At 41.8% G+C, this 24266-nt stretch overlaps 1 protein-coding gene across 3 annotated transcripts in view; it reads left to right on the forward strand.

The window, feature by feature from the left end:
* Positions 1–24266, forward strand: part of LOC102692141 (anoctamin-4) — a 123363-nt gene that overhangs the window by 19071 nt on the left and 80026 nt on the right. The gene's annotated exons all lie outside the window — the stretch shown is intronic.

Raw genomic sequence — 24266 nt, forward strand, 5'->3', positions numbered from 1 at the left:
AGACGGTATAATCCGGAAGTAAGTGGAGAAGGACATCAGGAGAAGGTACAACAGGATCAGGATGGGTTGACAGACAGGGGGGTGTAAGGAACTTAAATACGAAGAGATCGGAGTGCCCTTACGAGGAGGGAAGACAATCATGACACAACGCTCATGTGGGGAGCAATGCTCGTGAACATGGCGAGTGGGCCATGTTCAGGGCCTGAAGTATCGCAGCAGCCACAAAAAGGCTGAGGGCTGAAAAAGGTTGCCTCTTGTCCTGGTGGCATCTCCAGGGCTTGCTGGTGGTGTCATAGAAAACTCTTCACTCAGGTTAGGTGTGGTCAAGCATAGTCCTTTATTCATGCCCATGGGCAGGATACAATCATGCAGATCTGAGAGCAGCCTCTCATACAGATCTGTGAGTAACCTCTCCACTGAGAATGCAAATGCAGAGTTTTATACAGTAAATTGACACAGGAAAGCTCATTCTAAATTTCCATATTAGGAGCAGTTTTTTTTCTCTACAAACATTTCTTTGTAATTGACCACTTTATTCTTAAAAAACAATTTTACCTTGTATATAGACAAAAGGAAGTAAGTAAACAGAAGGTGTGAAATGAGCTAGACATTCTGTGGTTGTAGCATTAATATCAAAAAGTCAAATAATATGCTTGAATTATCCTTTTATGCTGTTGCTAAGCAGAAAAGGCATATGAGCAATGGCAAATAGTCACTATATTATATACTTAAAAAAGGTAAATGTTAAAATTCTTCCTCAGTGGACTTCACATCGCAGACAGAGGTGTCCAGAACAATGAGCGCAGACCACTCTCCCAATTGGGCAGGGAGCTATCGGCTAGCCTGGAGAGCTGTGGCTGCAGCAGTCACATAAGAGAAAGCTCAGGAGGAGTTTGAAGAGGCCATATAAAACAGCCTATTACATGGCCGCCTAAGTCTTCTGGCAAACCAGTCACTGCCTTAGGGGGCACTGGGATCGGCCAAACCTGTTCTCAGCCAGGGAACTGAAGCGCCAGCCTTGAGTGAAGAGATCGATTAGAGGTGGAAGGAGCATGTTGAGGAATTCCTTAATCCAGTGGACACACCCTCCTTTCAGGGGCCCTGAGGGAAGGCTCCAGTGAGATCATGTCTTCACTGTTGCAGTCAATCACTGCGACAGCTGAGTGCCTACATAGTGGCAATGTAACGGGAGCCGGTGAAGTGCGTAGTTTAGGACCCTGTGCAGACGGTATAATCCAGAAGTGACTGGAGAAGGGCAACAGGGCAAACAGGGTTAGGAATGGAAGGGACGGAGAACAGGGGACGGTGCCGGCAGTGATCAGGTGCAAGGGGGGACCGCAGGCAAACAAGTCCAGAACAGTCCAAGGGAGAAATCCAGGCGGAGTCTGAAATGCGCAAGACAAGAGTAGAATCTGGAACAGGATCCAGAAGAGGAACAGGGAGTTAAAAATCAAGATAAGGAAGCCAGGCTTCCAGGCATCCGTCTCCCAATGCTGAGCCCCGAGCTTCCGGAGCACCGGGTTTAAATAATAAACGGAACAAGGAGCAGGTAAACGTGGTAGTGAAACTGAAATACAAAAGGGACGGAGCGCCCTCTAGAGGAGGTTATGGCGATCGTGACAGGCAAGGCAACATGGGTGTAAAAACCTCACCTGGAGATTTTGACATTATTTGGAGTGTCGTGGCTAATGTTCTTCCTCAATTTCCAATGGAAGACGGGTGCAGTACGTCTGGACAGGCAGGCCAACTTCAGTAACTTCAGGCTCATCAAAAGATATACAATTAATAGAGAGGGGTTTATTATCTTGTAGGTTTCAGTTGGGATTAGCTGTGCCTATTTTAAGGTGAACACAATTCGGTTTTTATTTCCCCAGCACCAGAAAATCGCTTATTATACATTTTGCAGGATTAAAGCCGTATTGACCTGGGACATGCAACAATTTAATATCCCAGATACTGAAAAGATTTTTCCAGCTAGAGCTTCAAACCACTTGCTGCAGTACTGCAGGAACAGACACTAGTTCACACAACTAGCAATAGACAGAACAATTTTTCTATCATTAAATTGAATATAAATCTTTAAGTCTTTTTCTAAGGATTATAGCATGCAGCTGTAAATACCAAACCATTATTATATTATTTTATAAGAGATCACTTTATTAGCTTATACAATTTCCTGCATGAGGGATTTGTCTTTTCACATATCCCAGCTTGCTCTACATGAGACACACAGACAGGGAGAGAAGCTGGGGGTCAGAGTGCAGGGTCAGCCATTTATACGGCGTCCCTGGAGCAGCTGTGGTTAAGGGCCTTGCTCAGGGGCCCAATGGAGTAGGATTCCTCTGCTGGCCGATTTGTACTGGCAACCTTCCAGCCACAGGCGCAGATCCTTAGCTACAGTGCCACCGCTCTACATTATGTTATATTGAGAAATTAAAACATTTTAAATATTAATATTTAGGAAAGGAACAAATTTAAGTGTCATACAGGTATACTGGTAATTTTATCTCTGTATCTTGTAATTTGAAATCATATTTGTTATACAGCCCTTAGTGTTTTTTAATAGGATGGTCTTTCAATATCAGGTTTTAGGACTGCAGCGTGTGCAGAGCTATGTAAATGAGTATCCCATTTTGATGTACTACACCTGGCTTCTTAACCTGCAACATTTTATAAGTGGTGCCTCAAATTCTGTGCTGTTTTTTCAAATGGTGCAAAAATTGTACCATTGCCTAGACGTTTAATCAAAAACAGGGGCCTTCAGTCCAGTATTGTACAGGAGTTACGATGAACAGGGGATCATGAAGTGTACCGAAGAACTGTGCTGTGCTGTTCTAGATGCATCATTGTCAGGGAACATTTCATTAACCTCCCATTCTGTTCTGTCTTCCCTACATTGCAGTCGTCTGCCCAGGACTGTAGTATGATCAGTAGTAAGATACAGTATCTTTAACTCTTGTCTTGATGTGGTAAGTTCGTTTTTTACAAATGCGCAAGTTAGAGCCAAGTTAACAGTAGCAGCTGTAGCAAACAAACTTGAACCTACCAAACTTGATGAAGTTTTACCGTTGGAATTCACATTATGTATATTTAAGTATAATATACGTTTCTATATGAGTTCTGCATGTACTATAAGGTAATGTCCCCGAGGAAAGTGTAGTAAGTCACAAATCAGGTTTTATATTAGACTGCAGAGAACTGAAGCTTGAAAATCAAGGACATTTTTAATAAGAAAAATCTCCTATACAATAAATATTCCAATAGTTTTTTTTTAATCCGATTTTTGTTTGATGTACTGATCTAGTTACTGCGTTACTGTCACAGCAGTCTAAGAAACTCTTTCCATCCTTTTGACAACAACCTGTATTTTATAAATTATAATCATCTATTAATTATTTTCTTCAGGGCAAACCAGGCATGAGTAAAATGACATAACTCACATTGAAGATCGGTTGATATGTCACTGTGTATTACGACTGTAAATGACAGAAGTATGGTTTTGCAATAACGGAGCGTCACAAAGTGTAACTATAAAGTTATCTTTCAGATGTCTTATTTCTTAGTCACTAAGCAAGTTAAATAAAGATACTGGTTCAATTTGGGAAGAGGAGAACAAAACCTTTGAGAATGTCCAAAAAAGCTGTTACTGAACATTGAGAGAATTCTGTCTATACAGAAACGGGCAGTAAGTTGCTCCCCCTGATTAGTGGATCAGTAAGTATTCCCCACAGGTGTGAGGTTAACGTGGAGCCCAGCTGGATACCGAGCTGTAACGGGACAATTCAGAGCTACTGGTTGGCCATATTCAGCATTTCTTTGGACTGTGGGTAGGAAGCACAGCACCCAGGGAAAGCCCGTGCAGACACATAGAGAACACGCTTTATGCAGAAGGCAGCCCAGGCTGGAGTCCATCCAGGACCCAAGATCCCAGAACTAAAACTGGAACTAAATTCAATCGGTCAAGCAATTTATCACCAAACTACTGTATGTGACCTGCTGTACAGTGAACCTGCTGGTGCAGAACAGCTGCTGTGTGTCACCCAGGCAGGGGGCTCTATATCAGCGAGCTGAAGCCATTTAGCTCATCCAGCTTGGTTCAATGCTAGTAGCTAATTATTCCCCAAAACTCATTAATTTGCTACTTGAAGGATCCCAGTGTGTCATCTTCAAGAAGGTATTTTTCCCCTGTGAAGCCTGTGTGTGTGTTTATGTATTGATCTTTAAGTACGCTTTTGGGTTTGCTCATTTACTATACCTTTGAGAATTTTGAGAATGCAAATACAAATAAGCTCCCAGTTGCTTCTGCTCAAGGACAGCGAGTAAATGAAGTGCTCGTCTGTTAATCTTCCTTGCTTTCATCTGCCCCTTTCTGGCGAGTCGCAGAGCTGTTGATTTCTCAAAGAGAAGCGGATCTCTCTGCAGAGCGCAGCGCCAGGCTGCCTGTCACTCTGAAATGAGTGAATGTGAAATATATTTTGTGATTATTCAAAAGCAGGTTGCTGCGTGGTTTCTTAATGAATTGTGTCCCCCATTATTTCCAAAGACATGTCGTAGCTGTGCTGGGCGGTGTGATTTATACGAGTCACTCTAACTTAGTGCCTGCAGTACTGCTGCACACCACCGGGTGCAGATGTCTGCTCAAATATGCAAGAAAGTCGTAATTTAGAGTACTGATACCACTGATTACTTTGCTGTGGGAATAATTTCCAGTATTACATTTCACTGTTTAAAGTGGAGAGTTATCCCTTGAGAGAATTAAATAGCCTTTTCCGCATGGTACTGTAAATACAATCACAGAAATAGACAGCTATGTTGTAAAAAGGAAACTATGTACAGTAGGGTTGTTTTTTTTTCTATTATTTATACAGTATCTCTCCTGATGAAAAACCAAACAACTATTACATTTTGTTAGCATCTCTTAGAATGTATTATTTATAATAGCTAAAAAAAACCTCCTCAGCAGTTTTCTCTTCAGTGGACTTTTAATAATCATTAATAATTAATTGCATTTCCATTATGTTTTTCCAGCCCCAAAGGACCCCTAAGCACTTTTCATAAAGGAAACAATGAAATGATACAACCACTAGGCACCCCAAAAACAAGATTGGTTTAGTCTTGCGGATAGTCACGAATTACGTTTTTGCGTTGCAATTTGGATTGGGATTCTCTCTGTCTCTCCCCAGAGTCCTGCACAGGATCCATACTCCCTTTCCTGGCTCCTGTTACTCTGTGTGAGTTTTTGCTTCAGTATCTGATTGTGGGAATCCACAGAGGCAGTTGCACTGACACTGATGTGTGTGAAATGTAAACTACTTTAATTAAATGCAGAGTAGAATACTTATTTTGTGACCTTTAAAACTAACTTCTTGACCCTGAACTGACTTGAGGTCATCATGGAATATGTCCTGAACACGTATGCAATTGAGAATCTTGCAGCTTTCCTTGAAAATCTCACTTTTTTAGTAAGTAGATTGAGTAGGTGATTGTTGGTTCTAAATATAAATACCTATTTAGAAGTGTCATGATTACAAATGGGTGGCATGTTGGTGCAGAGGTTGGATGTGCTGTCTTGCACACTGGGGACCTGGGCTTAATTCCAGACCTGAGATGTTATCTGCATGGAGTTTGTATGCTCTCCCTAGGTTTGTGTGGTGTTTGGCTGGGTGCTCTGTTTTCTTCCCAAAGTCCAAAAGCATACGCTGGGAGGTTAAACTGGCTTCTGGGAATATTGGCCCTGGTGTGTGAGTGTGTCTGTGTCTATGTCTGTGGGTGCCTTGTGATGGACTGGTGTCCCATCCAGGAGTATCCCACCTTGTGCCCGTTGATTGCTGGGATAGGCTCCAGCTACCCCATGACCTGGAATTAACTGAAGCGTAGGGTAAATATGTTTTACAAAGAATGTAATTTCTTCAGTAATTTTTCCTTAAAAGCATCCATCTCATCATATAGAATACAAAACGGAAGGTCTGCTCCTCTTCCAGAGTTACACCAGAGGTAGGACACTGAGTAAAGGTAAGCTGTCATCCATGACCGCTAAAGAGCAGGTCATGTGACGTGCTGGGCCTCACCGTCATTCAGTTTTGCTGCAATGTGTCCAGCATCTGCAGTGTTTTGATGCACAGCACTGACAGGTACCTGTACCTGTGTAGTAGCAGGAGACCCCTTTACGTCATCTTCTTTAATGAGCGTATGAGTAGCAGAGAACATTCTGTCAGCTAATAGTCATCAGATTGGGAGATTCAATTGACTGGTATAAAATGCATCACTGGAGTGTCTTGTCAGCCGGCGAGGTACTTTTCTGCGGCCCTTCCTACTCAGCACCTCCTGGTAGTCTTTAAAAAGCTGCAGCTCGCTCCCATGGCTTCACTGCCATGGACTGCGATCAATGGCACATGTCTATAGGGCTATAGGGAATAATACTGTGTGGGCTATCTGGAAATGGCCCATAAAAAAGAAAGAGGGGTTTGATTGCCCTCTTGTTGAGAGAAAACAGTATTGAAAGGATCTTTAGAGACTGTGCGATAGCTTATTTTATGACTGCACTGTGATATAAGCACATAATGCATATTCCTCTCATGCTGTTTCATATCCAGTTAAACTTTCAGTACTCTCTGCCTTGAACCTGAATTGGATGAAGTAGTTAGAAAATGAAGGAAATTATATTATCTCAATAGACACCCAAAGGAGGCTCCACAGCTGAAGCGTTGTTTCCTTTCTTCTCTTTTCAGCCTGGAATAAACCTATTACTTGTTCCTTATCTCAATAACACCTCATTCTTGACATCTTTGTTGCTCCTAAAATGTCCTCACTGCCCCTCTCCAAATACATGCACTGAAAAAGCACAACAGATACACATGCACCTTGTCTGTTTCACCTCAAATGGGTTTTTCAGTGGGTATTCTGGTAAACTTTATTTTGACTACAGTACTTACTACTTTTATATCAGGTCTTGATTTCATGCCACAAAAGAACATTTATAAAGTAGAGAAGATCATTCAGCCCATAGAGCTCATTTGGTTGTTGTAGTTAATTGATCTTGTCCAGTTGTTTCCTGAAAGAAAGCAGGATATCACCGTGAACAACACGTAATAGTTTGTTCGTTAAATTCTTAAAATACTGTAGATAATTCAAAAACGTGGCTCAAAATAAGATTTAAAAATAAGAAATAGAATGACAATTAAAGCAAGCAAAATATGAATACCTGAAAAATATCCTTGTAAGACTGATGTCATGACCTTTAACGTTCTGCACAGTATTCTCTCCATTCAGTATAAAGAAATTTTATCTCATAATAAATTGTTTATTGAACTTCTGACTTGTTTGTCTGAGATGTTTCATTGTAATCCTTTTTCCTAATTATACAACTCTTTTTGTAAAGAACTGTCATTCTGTTTAATTACATTTAAAAAACTGAAAAGGAATAAAATACTTTCTTTAAACCTGTTATCCCGTGGATCAACATGTTTTTAATGACTGTTAGCTGCTTAATGATTTGGATATTCATTAAAGGATGCTAGAGTACAAACACACGCACTCTGGTCTGGCACCAACCGTCAGAGTTTTTGCACAGTTTCCACTGCAGACATCTGTAGACATGCGGTTGTAATTAATCAGTTATGATGTCAGATCATGGGCGTGATGGCATGGTGGATACTGTTGCCTCACAGCTCTTGTGTCCTGTGAGGAAGTAGCAACATCTTGCCCTGGGTTTGATACTGGGACTGGGGCTCCTTCTGTGTGGAGTTTGCATACTGTCCCCATGTCCGCGTCGGTGCTTCAGTTTCTTTCTAAATGCTGGGGACACGCTGGGCGGTTCACTGCTGTCAGCAGTTTTCTCCTGTGCGTGTGTGCCTTGACCGTGCAGGGCTGCTGTCCAGTCCAGCCTTGTGTCCTGTGCTTCCAGGGTAGGGGCCAGGTTTCTGTGACCCATACCAGGATCAGGCAAATTACTTGTATACATGCAAAACGAACTGATAAAATAACATTAACTGGTGAGTTATATGTATCTGATAGTGGCAGACATGTAATTAATTTGAAGTAAACAATGCTAAATAAGGGCTTATACAGACATATGTTCACTTAACTCAGGGTATATGATTTATATCAACCATAAAAAGCCCCAGAGTAAATTGCGTTTACTCTTGGCTGATTCAAGAGCTGCAGTGTAATGAAAGGACCTTGTCAGCTTTATTAGCTTCAGTATCCATGGCTTCTTACTAGGTAAAGAATAATCCATAAATGGTGAACTCATAGCATCTTGGCAGTTCATGATGTTATTTATTAAGGCATTTTAGTACATTGTGTATCTTTTCTGACAGTGATAGGTTTTGGAGTGATTAAAAATATTCCGAACTACAGTATCTTCATTTTGCTGTGCTCAGGGCTAATAGAGACCTATGATCATCTGAAGTGCTTAGTTTCTTATAGCTGTTTTCTGTCACAAAGAATGTACAGTGATTTGATGTAAAAGACAATGTAAGACAGCAGAAAAAAAATAATTTGAACTTGTAAAGTGCATTTAAACTGAGAACAGGAGGCATTTCTTTGCCCAAAGGGTTGTGTGAATGTGGAACAAGTGGTTATTGAAGCTGATACTCTGGTTTCTTTCCAGAAAGGACTGGCCAGCATCCTCGGACCAGTTAACTATTAACTACCAAACAGGCTCCATGGGCCAACTGGCCTCCTTTTGTTTGCTTTTCTTATATCAGGGGTTCCCAAGCATGTTCCTGGACACCCCCACACCCGCTGGTTTGTGGTCAGTCCAGTTTTTAGTTACAGAATTACACTCTAAATGGGCTTCATAACAGGATCAATGTGAACTGAACATGCTGCTTTTCAGCTCTTAAACATTTTGGAAGTTACAGTACCTTGTAACTATTGCATTGCTTACTGTAAGTAAAATAAAATCTTAAACTGCAAAGGAACAAGTAATGGGGTTATTCCATGCTGACACCCGAAGAAGGCTCCACAGCCGAAATGTTGTGTTTCCTTTCTTCTCTTTTCAGCGTGGAATAAACCCTTACTTGTTCCTTTGCAGCCTACGCATGCTGACGCAGCTCCCCACCTGAACTAAAATCTTAAACTGTTAAGTAGACAAAAAACTTGCAAATAGTCCAATCAAGCAACTTGTTAGGTCAAAGCTTCAATCATGAAATTAGGTTCAGCTGAAGTGAAAACCAGCAGGAGTGTGAAGATGACATCTGCTCTTTATAAGAAGTGTGCTCAGGTGAGACTCTTGTACCTACAGTGGCTGATACTTTTATACAAACAGCTTACATTAACACATGTATATGTAATGCATCCAGGGGGTAGTTTTCTGGAACAATTCAGGTGTATTGCATTACTCAGGGGTACAAGAGCAGTGTTTTACCTGGGATTTGAGCCTGCAAACCTCCAATCAGGAGGCTTAATCCAGAGCCTTAACAACTTTGCATACTAAGTTTAGATTAATTGAATTATGAACTGGACCTGGACCGATTTTTCTTCAGCTTTGTCGGTTCAGTTTACTTCCAGTTTAGACAGATGTTAGGCTTTTCAAAAGTAATTATTGAGCTCGGTAGAAAGAAGGCATTCTGAAGCCCCAGTACACAGGCAAACACTGTATCTCAAAGACAAAAGTGAAAGCAATTTAGGACAGCACATATTGTTCAAACAACAAAGACAAACAAGAAATGTTGGAGTTTAGAAGCAGTTTAAGATTACAAACAGTACAAAGGAAAGTAAAATGTGTGTATCTACTGTATTAGAATAAGGATTAGAAGGAGTTATTTCCGTGCCTGGGGCACTTTACAGGGCAAAACAAACAAAAAAAATCTAAATAATAACTGAACAGAAATAGAGAGCTAAAAACAGAGGGAAAGGTGAACACTAAAAGCCTGACTAAACAGATACATTTTTAGTCTGGATTTAGAAACTGTGAAAGAGTTAACATGTCCGAGGGGGATCCGGCATTCCGCAGTTGTGGAGCAAGGCAGCTGAGAGTGTGCCCCAAGACTCTTGTACCTACAGTACAGTATATAAAGAGTCCAATGTTCAAAATCTCCAATGCTCTAAGGTGAGCGAGAGCCTGAGCCAGTTACACTGGTGTGATGAAGTGCCTTCCACAAGCAGTTTGGATGAAAAACCAGACACGAAACCTGTGAGAAGTTGTTGTTTCTGTTACATGCTCTACCACTGTAACAGAATATTTTATCAAAAATGTAATAGCTTTCACTATGATCACCCAAAATGATCTAACTGAACAGCAGGTGGTGTTTAGAGAAACACTGTGCTGTGTTATTGTACAGGCTCAGGGAACAGGCAGGTCACAAACCCAGGTTCCCTTATTACTCTCTTGGGGGTGGTGCATGTTGCTATCTGTTAGTCCACAGGCCTATATTTGTGAATGTCCTCTCATATAGGCCTCACAATGTACAGTACTTTGATTATGCCATTTAATACTGTTACAAATAAATAAATTGGTAATTTTTTTAAAATACTTTAATTTTTTTTAAATAATGATTTACAAGGAAAGCAGGAAATATATTAAAAGTCAGATAGAAATGCAAGTGTTAATGTTTCTTATTCTTATGTTTTTGCTTTTCAGTGTTAAGTCTTATATAAGCAGAACAGATTTCCTAACTGCTGTAGTACGAGAGGCAGGTATTTGATATGGCGGGACGTTCAGAGCTGAAGCGCCTATTGACTTTCTTGCAGTGCACTTGAAATCAGTGGAAGGCGCTACATTTGGGCTGGGCTGTCACCCCCTTGGTCAGTGCTGATGCTGACACAGCTCATCTGCCTCTGATTGGTCGACTGGGATGACTGATGAGGAATACTGATGCTCCTGCAGCTCACTCTATCTATCCCCCTCTCTCTATCTGCGAGTCTCCCTCTCTCCCTCTCCCTCCGTCTCCCTTCTGCTCCGGCAGTTCCTGCTCTCTCCACAGAGCACATCTGTTTCCCTCTAAACTCCCCCCCTTGATGCCAAGCGTAGTGCTTCTTGTGGCTGGGTGCTGCTTCACGTGTAATAAGCTGTTTTTTTTTATGCCGGTATCTGCAGTCAGTGAGTGGAAACAGCACATTGCTTCAGCGGCTGGTGTGTAGGAGTCATCTTCAGTGTGAGGAGCTGTGTTACAAGCACTGTAACTATAACCCAGTAAACACGGCTCCAGGGGCTACCTCTGCTGCTGCTATTAGTACTGCTGGTGCACAAGTTCGGGTTATTGTCCTGGCTGTTTTGCTAATTGGACCCGAGCCTGAGTTTTAAATTCATCTCCAGAGCCTCGCTTAGAACTTCTTTTAAATTTTGCAACGGGAAGGCAGCCTTTATCCCTGCCAGAGTCCGAGCGTTTCTGCATCTTACGGTAAGTGCCAGCTTGTTTTGCCTAAGCTCAGCTCTTTTAATTTTTTTTTCTGCTGCAGTGCACTCTCTTTCCCAGCCATGCAGTTCTATGACCTTCAGTTTTTCTTGCCCTGAGACAAGGCAGCTTAGGATGCAGGATGAAAGGAAACGATTTAGGGACTTCTTGCATTATTCATGACAGCCAAAGACATATGGGGCACTGTTTTGTAAAAACGAATGTGCATATGTTTGTCAGGAATGCGTCTTAAAATGTGGAGCTGTTGTGCGATTGACCTGCCTTTCTGAAGATGTGCATGAATTTGCCATTCAGTCTCTTCAGCAGAACATTGCATGAGTGTGAGCTGAGGCAGAGCTGCTTATGAACTGGTAAATGATCCCAGGACCTGCAGAGCTTGTCTGTGGCAGCATGAAATCACTACTAATTGAGATAGTTAAATCAGTTTCTTCTCCTTGTTAGTTTCTGCCCTTCTTGTTAGTGTTTTTTGTGATTACAATTTATGAATTGTAGTTGTTTACTAGGCACTTGTCTTACCAGAAATATGAAACCTTAAACCAATTTTGTTGAAAGTCCAGTTTGACTGCTTGTCACATCTTACAGATTTGATTCATAATGTTAAAACACTACTATTTTAAGAAGGCTTGCAAGGAATAAAGGAATAGGCCATTTCGAAGCTATTTTATTTTAATACTGTTAAAACTGTAATTCTTATAATTTATTGTATATTTAGCAATAATGTATCCCGATAATGTGATTTATGAAGGGAACCTTTTAAGAAAACACTAGGAATTTAGATAATATATTCCCTGTACTGTTGTGTACTGCAGTAAAAAGGAAACCTGATATTTATTTGGTTTTGGTGATACTCTTATCCTGGGTTATAAAACATACATGCTGCCTGCTTCTTTTTAAGCACTGTACAGTACCTTGTTCTGCAGTCATTGCGTGTTAACGGTTTGTTTGCTGGTAGAGCAAGCGTACTGCATAGAGGTGCGTTTGGCTTTGCTCCCCTGCTGACCTGCTGCTGGTGAAGATGGGGAGAGGGGGTAGGTGACATCACGCTGTGGCGCTTGGAGGTGTCATGGGAGAAGGAGAACAAGCACAGTTAGTCCTCTCACTCTCTGCAGACTGAGAGAGGAAGCGTTTGCTTGCATCCTGTCAAAATATCTTCGCCATTCTCGTAAGAGAAAAGAGAAGCAATTATCTTTTGCCAGGTCAAAAATACGCAAAACAAAATGAGAATTGAGCTACAGTAGGACTGTGCACTAACGAAATAGACTTTCCATCTGGAATACTGTAGGTGCCTGGCTTGTACTGTGTTTCATTTTAAATACTGATGAAAAACTCTCCCGACCACTTCTCTTTTATTCCCCAGAAGCATAGTGGAGTTGTGCTTACTCACTTCCAAAATGTGGCATGCCAGCCCCATATTTTCTTGGATCAATAAATTCCCAGTATCCTACACGTTCTTTTACATTAGCACAGCAGTCATTGATTTGCGAAGGTTTGAAGATTTAGTTTTTGCCATTCTGTTGTCCTTGATAGTACACGTTGATTTAAGTTTGCATCATGACTTCATACAACTTGCATCATAACACAGATGGATCTCTATACAGCATATTTCTGAACTACTGATGTCTATTTACTTTTTCTCATTGTTTGACACTTTGTTAGAAAATGACTTAATTTAATCCCTGACTTAATTGTCAGGGATTTATATTCCGGACAGACATTTGTACGTACAGTATTTTGAGGCACAAGTGTGACCACTAAATAAATCACTCAAGCAGAAGGTTTGTAATGAGAAGAATAGGTTTCAGGAACTTACAGTACATTTTCACACATTGTGCCGATACTGTTAGATAGACAGTTTTTACTATAACGGAACAGAAAAACTCTTGAATCCTTTCATGTAACAAAATGTGAACTGTACTTACAGCTCTGGTTTCTTCCCACCCCCCAGAACGGACTTGGTTAATTGGCAGCACAACATTTCCACATGTGCAGAGCAGCTGTCTGCCCCTCGTGGTGCTGTGCTCTCCTCACTAGGGCTCCGGCTTGCTGCCAGCCGTACCAGGACTGACTGACCGGACTGACCGACTGGACAGACTGACCAGACCGTCCGACTGGACTGACCGATCGGACTGGGTGCACGAACTTCCAACCGACTGTCTTCCTCTGACTGAGTCAATGCCTGTTGAAAACCGGCCTCCCTTTGCTGACTCACTTTATTTCCCCCTGTGTTTGCCCATTCTTAGTTTAGTGATGCCATATTGCACAAACGTGATCAGGTGATGCTCTTCAGTCCAGTTGTATGAACATGAGAGCGGACAGGAATGAGGGAAGGTCATTCGGCTCATCTCACCCTTTTGGTAATCTGTTTGTCCTTGATGCAGTGTGTCTTTTTTCTTATAAAACCAACTTATAATATGCAAAAGCTGGCTGTAGGTGCCAGCACTGTATACGTGCTTATGATCGGCCTGTGTTGACTACAGTATACTGTATAAGCAGGGTAAAGGAATAACTCTGAGACCTTGCATTTCTCACTTTTTAGGGAGTGATACTGTTGAAGCTCCTTTTTTTTAATTCTTTGCATTTAAACTGTATAGCTCTTTATATGTGCTATCTATCAAAGAATCTCAAATTGCTTAACATGCAGAAGGGAACCCATTTCGTCCATCGCTAATGTGCAGCTTCACCTGGGTGACACATTTCAGCTTCACTATTATTGCATTTCAGGCAGAGAACTGAGCAATTGCTTTGTTAACTGAATTAATGAGCAACTGTAGGAAGGACAGATTGTAAGGATTTAGGAAGGACATACATACTCTTTTGAAAAATGCCAGAAGATTAATGGCCAAGAAATCATGGCCTGTACAATCTCCTATAGTACAGTGTCTCTGGTCACTATACTGGGGCACTGGAGGGAAAAGTTCATAATTCCACTCCAGTCAAAGCATTTAGCAGATTAATAGGGATCCCCTCCATCACCGCCAGTGTGCAGCCCCACTTGGATGGTGTGATGGCACCAGTGCACTCCCCGCACACCAGCTCTCAAAACAGAGTGATGAAGCCAGTTCAGAGAGAGGGATTATTAGAAGGCCGTGATTACTAAAGGCCAGGACACTGGAGTAACACCCCAACTCTTTTTACAATATAGTTTCCCCTTGCTCTACTGGGGCATTAGGACCCACACAGACCACAGGATGAGCGCCCCCTACTGGCCCCACTCACACCAGTTCCAGCAGCAACCTTAGTTTTTTCTAGGAGGTCTCCCATCCAGGTACTGGCCAGGCTCACCTGCCAGGTGTGAGTTGCCGGATGTTAGAGCTGGAAGAGTGTAACCCATTGTTCCACTTAGTCCGACAATTTGGTTTTCCTTGGAGGCAACTCGTGACGGTACTGACCAGGTCCAGCCTTGCTGAGCTTCTGAGATGTGGCTGCAAACTTGGTAATGCTGCTGTCGAATCGCAGTAAGAAGTTTTCTTTGTTCTTCCTGCAATGGACAGGATAGTCCACAGTGTGCTGCACTGTTGTGCAGTTCGGGAATAATCCTAATCTGGATTGGAGCTCTCAGCAGTTTCTTCTGGACGTGTTTGCTGACAGCGGTTTTCTACAGTATTGCAACAATGCAGTGCAAAACCCTTCTTCTGCTGTATAGGATCAGAGGAAGAGTTATCTTCTCTTTCACAAAAAAAAGAAGTGAAAAATAGCTTTTAAGTTGATTAAACCAAGTGTGCTCTGCTGATCATCTGAGAAATGCAGGCTCCAGGACAACTCAGACCCCAGCGTGAGTTGACTGCAGGCTTTGCTTTTTTTATGACCCTGTGCCAAAAATGGTCCTTGCAGTACTGCATGAAGTACTTAAAAATGCTCTCCTGCCAGCAATTTTATACAATTTTATGTCAACCAGCTGTGCTGTAAATGGAATAGACATGGAAAAGATTGCTACATTTCAACATTTCTACATTACACTCTTATTTATCCCAGCACTCTTCGTGATATATCCAGATACAAATCATTCATCTGTGGCAGAATTTTCTTCTTCCATTATAACTGATATTGTCCTTGGAAATGACTTTTTAGAATTAGTTGGTTATGCATGAAGCAACTTTGTTGAAAGAAACTTTTGAGTTTACTGTGCAGATCTAGGCATATGAAACATTATTGTTCCACGGTGATTTTGACTCGGGGATCTGTGGACGTGTGTGATGCATTTGTAGCAACATGATGGAATGAGACTCGTCAACATGGACAATTCAGCTGAAGTCTTGAGTTCCTCACACATCTGTGCTTCTGGCTTCAGCTTAGCCAGGGACACGAGCACTCCTCTAAGCACCGAGTATAGACATCGAAACACTGAGTCAGCAGTGTCAGACACAATGATGTCACTTGCTATTTACAGCTGTGTTCGGACGGCGGTTGAGCCAGCAAATACTGCCGACATTAAACCATTAGCAGGGCAGTTTAAAGGCCTCTGCCTTGTGCCCAAACGTGACTGTAATAGTGAAGTACAACCTGACCTCCCCTTCACCTCTTGTGATGTTCTCTCTGCTGGGCCTTTGCCATTGGCTTCTGGATCTTCTCAGCCCCTGTTCTCACAGGGTTACTAGTCTCAGAGGTTTGGGAGTGTCAGTGGAAGAGACCTTTTTTAAAGTGATTTTCATTGGATCCCACCTAAAGGAATCTATTCCTAGGTACAGTATTATTTATCTGAACGATCTAAAAAAGTTTTCATTTTCCATTTTTCTTCTTTAATTTAATTGAAATGCTCTCAGAGGTTCAGTTTTCTCACATCGTGTTTTTTGGCACTTTTAGATCTGATGTTGTTTCCTATGTTGAAGGTAGACGCCCGTCTTTGAGTTCTAGGTTTAATTGAGCATCATGGATGTTAGCATGTCTGTGGGCGGAAATTGGAGAACCTGGAGAAAACCTGCCAGCTCACAGGGAGAACCTGCAACCTCCACACGGCCTGCAGACGTTCTCCCACAGTGCAAGAGAAGCAGACTGACAGCAGTCGAAGCATTTGACTCCTTTACAGTCTTCAAGATGGATGAGTTGAGTTGTTGTCAGACTGTTAAAGTTGCAACACCATCAAGGTATTGTCTTAACCCGAGAGAAAACTGCTGGAGTTACCTCTAGAGGCTCCACTCTACAACAGACTTGTACACTTCCAGTTATTTTTTCAATGGCTACCAAAGTCTAAATATCTTTTCCATTTTTCCATTCCAATAAGAAAATATCACAGCCCTTTTCTCCACTGAACATACTGCGTGCGCTGAGTCAGCTGGAACCAGTTCTAGTGTTGGCACTGACCTGTCTGCCCCTCTGTTGTGTCCTTATGCTGCCCAACTGGAGTAAGAGCACAAGTGTTTCCTGGCCTGCGTCTTTGGAATGAGTATTGGACTGGTCACTCTGCATTTAAAGTGCTAATTTATGGCATTGAAAACAAAAGTTCAGCGAGAAGTCAAACTCTAATCTCATGAGAGCATAAAGGTCTGTGAACGACAGGGGGCTATTCAGCCAATCTTGCTTGCTTGGTGGTTTAATAGCTGAGTGAATTTAAAATGTTGTCCGGACATTTCTTAAAGGTGCCTGGATTTTAGGACTTTGTAGCTTTCCAGCCGGATGATCAACACCTACTGCTCTTTGAGTAAAGAATGATTTCCCATTCTCTGTCCTAAATGAATTCCTGTTGTTACCCCTTAATTTTCCTGTTGTGACCCCTTTTCTTTCTTTCATTATAAAACACTACAGGGCAGCACACAGTTATCATAAAGGAATCCCACCCATTTCCACCTACCTACTGTATGCATAAACTCGTTTTGATTTTAACGTCCCTTCTGCCCCATCTTCATCTCCGCAGCAAATCTCTCATACCTCTGACAGCTCTTTCTTTACAGACAGGTTGTCAGTTCTTCTCAGCCAGGTGAGCCACCCCCAATAAACCAGTATGCAAATCAGCCAAACTATGGGATTTCTTCCTGAGACACAAGCATGCACTTCCTAGTACTTCTGACAGAAATGCAAGGGTGGTTCATGAGACACGTTTGCTCAGTGCTCCGTGTGAAAGCACAGGAAGGAATTACGTAGGGCATCCCTCACCAGAGACCTGAGAGAATGGATGCAGTGAATGAACAACTCTTGAACTGTTGTTTGCTCTAGAACAGGGAGAGTCTGGTATAGTAGAGTATCTTGTTACCTGGTTTTTGTTCTGCTCATGTTCTTAGTTATATAGTACTGTAGGTCTATGTAATTAGCTGCAGAGCTGTAACACTTCTGATCAACAGTGCAGTGAGAAAACACTCAAAGACATCCGTTTGACATCCCTGCCCTAGAGGGACCTTTTAGTCAAAAGTCTCTCCCTTTTGTGTTTAATGACCCCCGTCCCTGCTCCACAAACCCCAAATGTTCTCATAAAAGCTGCTTTACAAAAGGTCCGTGTCAGACAAGTTGAAAGAGAAGTAAAAGTTTTGCATATTGTAGATCGCTTCACAGAAGATTGGTACAGTCCGGCTGTGAATCTCTGATTGTAACGAGATGACAAGGGAGTCTGCAGTGTTTGCATGTCAATGTGCTGTTTATGGATACCAGCTTGCAGATTCTTTTCCTGCTTTGATTCTGCAGCCCCTGTGGACAGTGTGCATCTCTATAACAGTGTCGAGGTACAGTAGTGGTGCTGTCAACATCAGCCGGGCAGAGAGAAGGGAGAAGTCAGGGGCGCGCTGCTGGGAATTTTCCACGGGAAAACAAAGCACACTGTACAGCTCAGCAGGGAATCCATCCAGCTCTAATTTAAGGAAAGGGGGAACTGGTTACTAGGATCATCTCTAGACGAGAATTTCTCTCTCCAGTGATTTAAACAGGAACATAATCGGTCACTCCATTTGTCCTTTTGAAACAATTTGAAAGATCTTCCCTTCGACCAAGCATTCTAAACAGTGGATTAGCTGGGTCCAGTGGCAGGGTTTCAGACGAGTATTAACATTGATGAAAAATTCAAACTTTGAAGTCACAATTGACTTTGAATGCTTATTGTATTTATAAAGCTCCACAGCCTTCCATATTTTTCCGAAGCCATTATTATCACACTGTTTTTTTAACTAAAGGGGAACTACAGTGCTATTTTTATGTATTTCAGGGTTAGAAAGAATCAGCTTTGAGTGCATTTTAAACCACAATGAAAGTAAAATTACAGAACAAAAAAGTACAGGACCAGGAAAAGTACAGGAACATGTAAAACCTCCAATTTACATCACTAAGTAGTTTTGAGTTTCCAGGTATGCACAGCGCCATATTCTGCGATTCAGAATAAGGCAACAAAACTTCTATTACATTGTAAATATCTCTTTCAATCAAATAGAAATATTGCTCTTGACTTTGAGTTTTGCTGAGAAATGCTTCTTACTTGTTAACTCTGCATGCAGCTCACATTGGAACATGTCTGCAGTGAAATATCTGCTGCACAACCTGTACTTATTCGCCCGTACATCACAGTACATTAGTCCTTGCAGTGACTAGGGAGCAGGAAGGGCCGCTTCATGTTGCAGTTTGAGTGAACTCTCGTCCACATGGCGACTATACAGCACTTTCACAAATTTTGTGTGTCGTTCGGCATTTGTAAAATCTTGAGATACCGACAATTCATTTATTTTGTTACCGAGATTTAATAACCGGTCTGAAAAACTGGGACTGTAGTTCTCCTTTAATTCAGTCAAAATCCTTGCTGAAAGTTGCTGGGATGAATGACCATTCCATAGTGATCCCTATTGTTTGGTTTCCTGAGCTGTTCCGCTGATGAGCTCGGCAGGCAAGGGGCATTCCTAGTGCCAGGCTGGGACTTGACTTCTCGCCCAGGACACCTTGAAGGTGGTCCCGGCCCCTCTCTCTCTGGGTTTTGGACGGGGAAGTCAGTCCTTCATGAGGCGGTCAGCCTTCTGGAGCTCTCCACACTCTGAGTCCAGTGTTGGCATGTTTCTATGCCAGCTCCCATGCCCAGAGCCCGTTATTAGGTGTTTGAGCCAACATCACTCCTTAAATGGCATCTCGCGTCAAGTTGGAGTGGCAGCACTGGCTGTGCTCATTCAGACTCTTGGGAGCGATGGCTGTTGGCCTTGTCCTGTGCGAATCGGCTGTCAGGCTGTTTCCTGAATACAAAGGCTGGCAAATCCAAGACCACTTGACTTAGATGACAGATCTCAGGTTTGAGAAGACAAATACGTGTTATTCCACAGCTGTTGAGGAGGGGCATTAAGCATCCATAATCAGACAGCTTGTATGTTCTGGACTTTCACTTCAGGATTTATAGGGGTTCATGTGTAAAGCAATGAGTTCTAGACTCCCCTGCCACTCTGAAGAGCAGTGTGGTATTGTGGTGTTGTGACGCTCTGTTCTTGAGGAATAACCTACTGTATACTGATTGACTAGGGTGAGGATATTATAGGTGCTGTGATGCTCTTTGTGCACACTGGGGTCTCCGCTGTGCTGGGGCACACTGGGGGCTCTTCTGTGCTGTACTGTGCTGTGCTATGCTGGGGCACACTGGGGGCTGTGCTGTGCTGTACTGTGCTGTGCTATGCTGGGGCACACTGGGGGCTGTGCTGTGCTGGGGCACACTAGGGGCTCTTCTGTGCTGTGCTGGGGTACAATGGGGTCTCTGTTGTGCTGTGCTGTGCTGTGCTGGGGTACACTGGGGTACACTGGGGGCTCCCCTGTGCTGCCTCTCTCTCCTCTTCTCTGGCACTCTCTCTCTCTGCGGGGGGGTGTCACTCAGCTCCCCTACAATGGTGCAGGAAAAGCAAACTGGTCTCTTTCATTAATGTTCGGTTTGTAAGTTGAATGAAAGTTGCCCAGAAGCTATTTTTAATGGTGCAAGCCAGGACTAACGGAGCACTAATGATTGCAGGGGATTTCATTGTTTAGGGGGGCAAATTCACAGAGCTTGTTTCGATTGAGGTCTTGAATGACATTTCTGTATTTAGAAAGATATTGATTCTTCTATGTGAAGTCTTGTATTTAAGTAATTTCCACCTTTCTTAAAAGTATGAATATTGTTTAAAAAATTAATATGGTTTGGAAGTGAACTCCTGATTTTGACATCTGTGTGCCTGGATAACAAACAGTATTGATGACTGATCTATTTAAGTCTAGTAACAATATACAGTACCTATGAATTTTCTCCTAAAGCTATTTTGTTCCAGTTGTTTTAAAAAACTGCAGTACATGATAGTTGTGTAGGAATGTCACTCCCCAAGCCACAAACTATAGTCCATTATCTCCTTTTAACTTTTCAAGCACTAAGTGGGCCTACTGTAGGACTGCTGGATGGCTGCTGATGTTAAAGCACAGGACTTAAATAAACACTCCTTTGCTATGTACATTTTCTACAGGTCAGAATGCCACTGACACACTCTCCCTTCCTTAACTGCAACAACTTAGACACAGCCCCCTGCCCTCTCCACCTGACTGTTGATATACTGACTTCTGTTCTCCTGAGGAATGTCCCATTATGCACAGGGCCAACCAGATGAACCCTTTTCTTCCATGGCACAGGAGGAAAATCGGGTAATCAAGGCAGGTGTGTCCAATTTACTCTCTAGGAGCAGGAGGAAGCTTTAACCAAGCCTCAACTTACACCATCACAAGTTGATAAACATTTTGTAGACTTTATGAGTTTGAATTAATCGTGTGTATCTTTGATATTTGTATGTTGTAAGAGGGGAGTAGGTTCAGACAAGGTGGAGATCCTAGGGAATGAGCTGTTGCCCTCAGTCACCTGACGAGTTGTGAGAAGCCCTTCGGTCGGGTAAACATTTAAAAATAAAACAGGAAGCAGAGACTTCCACGGTTGGTTTTTAATTTGCTCTCTGGAGACAGAGGCAGATTCTCTGAGTGCGAACATTACCACAGGGAAGGGAAAGCTGGTAAGCAGTTCAGCTTCCTGGTACAGTATATAGAGTGAGGGAACGGAAGAAGTCAGTCAGTATCTTGCAGAAGAGCACAGGCTTCTTCTAATATGTTTGTTATGTGGCTGTATTATTTCACTGTTCCATAAAGAAAATAACATTTTGTCCATGCATCTGCATGTGCTTTCCTGAGACTGAACTTCAAGATCCTGTTACATCACCGCAATGCCCATGATTTAAGTCTTGCTATCTGTTACATGGCAACAGTAGTCCACTACTTCTGTGAATTAAATTATAGCTTACATTTCTTTGAGTGAGATGTACTGTTAATTCAAGGTCAACAGCTGGAGATCTCAGTACGCACAGTATACAGAGTGTCTAAAATTACCATTTGATGTCCTCTTACAAGAAAGAGGACTCTACATGACTTGAATGTGCCAAACAACATATGAATGGCACCTGGTCCATATCTAAGAATGTACTGAATTGAAAATGGAGTTTTTGGACATGCTCATCAGTCTACCCATTCCTGTAACGAATGTTTGAGGTCTTGGAGCCCTGGTTAAGACAGAGGAGTCATGAATTCGTGTTTGTGCACCACAAATGGACATTCCAGCCAGACAATAATACAAAGCATACATCCACATCAACGAAATGAACTGCCCACTATGGAAATGTTCTCAGCTTTGCATCTCGGTCTCTTCAAGGATGGGCACCATATTGACAATTCTCCAGTAAAAGGTACTACTCCTGTCTTCAGCAGCTGTTCAATGAGCTTTGCCAATGCATCTCTTTTCTTTCCATACAACTTGTCAAATGCCCCCGAGAATGATCTGAAGTGCTTTTATAACCTGTAACACTTCTGCCTCTTCTATACCGATAATAGTTCATACGATTTTCTTCCAAAGCCTGAGGCTTGTTTTAGATTTCGGCAAACACCTCAGTGAAATAATTACTTAATACCCCGGTTGTTTCTCTTTCATCGCCTGTAAGTTTCCCCTTTTCGTTTCCGAGACGTTGCACACTTTATTCACCCTTCACTGCTGTTTTAATACTGAAAAAAAATGTTTATTTATATTAGTGTACGTTGCAGTTTTGTGTCCTTTTTAATGTCCTCTTTTGCCTGTTTTTACAGTTCATTAATCTCCTTTTCCTTACAGGGATCCTATTCTGTTTTTATCGTGGTTAGGAATCGTTTCTTTCTCCTCATATTTTTCTTAATGAAGTTCTTTAGGCCACCTATCATTTATTTAAATTTTAGGATACATCTATGCTATGTTTCAAGCAAAATGTCTTTAAACTGTGGTCATCCACTCTGTACTGATTCCATATCTGTCCTGTCTCGTTCTATTGAACTGTCTCATTCCTTCAGTCTGGTTCTGTTAAACTGTACACGGTAACTGTAAAGTGTTTATCACAAGTCTCTCCAGTAATCTAAATTATTTTTTCCACTGGACTTCCAACCTCAGAGCTGTTTAGTTGTATCACTCTCGTGTACTGTGTGGTATAAAACTGCTCCATGTAACCCCTTTACTTTTATAAAACATCAAGATCACTGAGACTCAATACTGTGTTGCTTAGATACTGTTGGTAATTGCCATGGTTAAATAAGGATGAGGGAAACCTGCACTTCTTGTGTGGCACAGTAAGAGGCAGTGTAGGCAGAATGAAACTTTTGGAGCATGGCCACTTTTTTGGACAAAAAGAAGGGAAAAATCCTATACAGCCAGAGAGTCAAACTCCACCTTCTAGTAGTGTAAATTGGTTGATTTGTTTGACTACCAATCAGCTGTAATTTGACTTTTTCCAGAAACAGAGTTTGACACTCCTGCTCTGGAGGTTTTTTCCCTTCGTTTTAAAGGGTGTTTGTGCTGAAACAGCTTTGTTCTGGGTGGGGAAATGTGTTTGTCGGTGCTGGCCCTCTTCTTTCCCTGAAGTTTGAAGAGCCCTGGGATTTGTCTTGTGTGTGCAATTCATTTTTTGGGTGGGAAGGGGAACAAGGGATAAATGAACATTTTTTTTGCATTCATATTGTAATATACTTGTAAATGCACATACTATTGAAGCTTCCTAATGTGGAGAAATATTAAACAAAACTTGGAATTCTAAAAGTTTCTAAAAGGAATTATAATATTTTCTTCATACAGTCTATACTCACTTTGCCCCACTTGGTTTGAAGTTTTCTGTACATCTTAATCATTTGGTTAGGGTTAGATTGCTGTTAGATTTGTTGTTGTTAAATTTGTATTACTGGTGCTAGGTTTAACTCACTTCACAGTATGCTTCAGGGTGCTGTATAAATAATAATAATAATAATAATAATAATAATAATAATAATAAACTTTATTTTATAAAGTGCCTTAAAAGGTGGCTTCTCAAAGTGCTTTACAGAATGACAACAACAATAAATAAGAAGAATACACAAGATAAAACACAATTACAACATACAGAGAAGACTGAGGATGGTGGTACTAAGAAAAGCAGAGGGGTGAAGAAGGGAACCAGTTAAGTAAAGGCTTTTCTAAAGAAGAAGGTTTTGAGTCTGGATTTGAGAGTTGTGAGTAAATGTGAGTTCTTACATTCATATAAAACATTTTTATTCAATATTTTTAGAAACATCTAATTAACTAAAATCATTTTATCTCTAAAATTAATCATGGCATTTTAATATCTCTGTTCCTCATTTTAAAGAAATCAAAAGGTACATTAGACTTAAGGTATTTGCGTCCTTTCAAAGTAGGATCTGTTAGGAATCCCTGGTGAGAAGATACACGGATCCTGTGCAGACGCAGGCACGGGTGATAGATGAGGCAGGCGAACAAACCAGAACGAATGGCAAGGTCGTAGTCAAAAGGCGAAAGGCAAGTCGTAAACCAGGAAGTTCACCGGTAGCAGACAGTCCGAGTCGAGAGGCGAGGTGCAAAGTCGAAAAGGCAGAAGGGGAATCCAAAAACCAGAATAAACGAGGTACGGGGAAAAACGCCAGGTAGAGCTCTCAAGGAGTAGACTCAATACCGAG

The sequence above is a fragment of the Lepisosteus oculatus genome, chromosome 7, assembly GCF_040954835.1.
Source record: "Lepisosteus oculatus isolate fLepOcu1 chromosome 7, fLepOcu1.hap2, whole genome shotgun sequence".
Classification (NCBI taxonomy): Eukaryota; Metazoa; Chordata; class Actinopteri; order Semionotiformes; family Lepisosteidae; genus Lepisosteus; species Lepisosteus oculatus.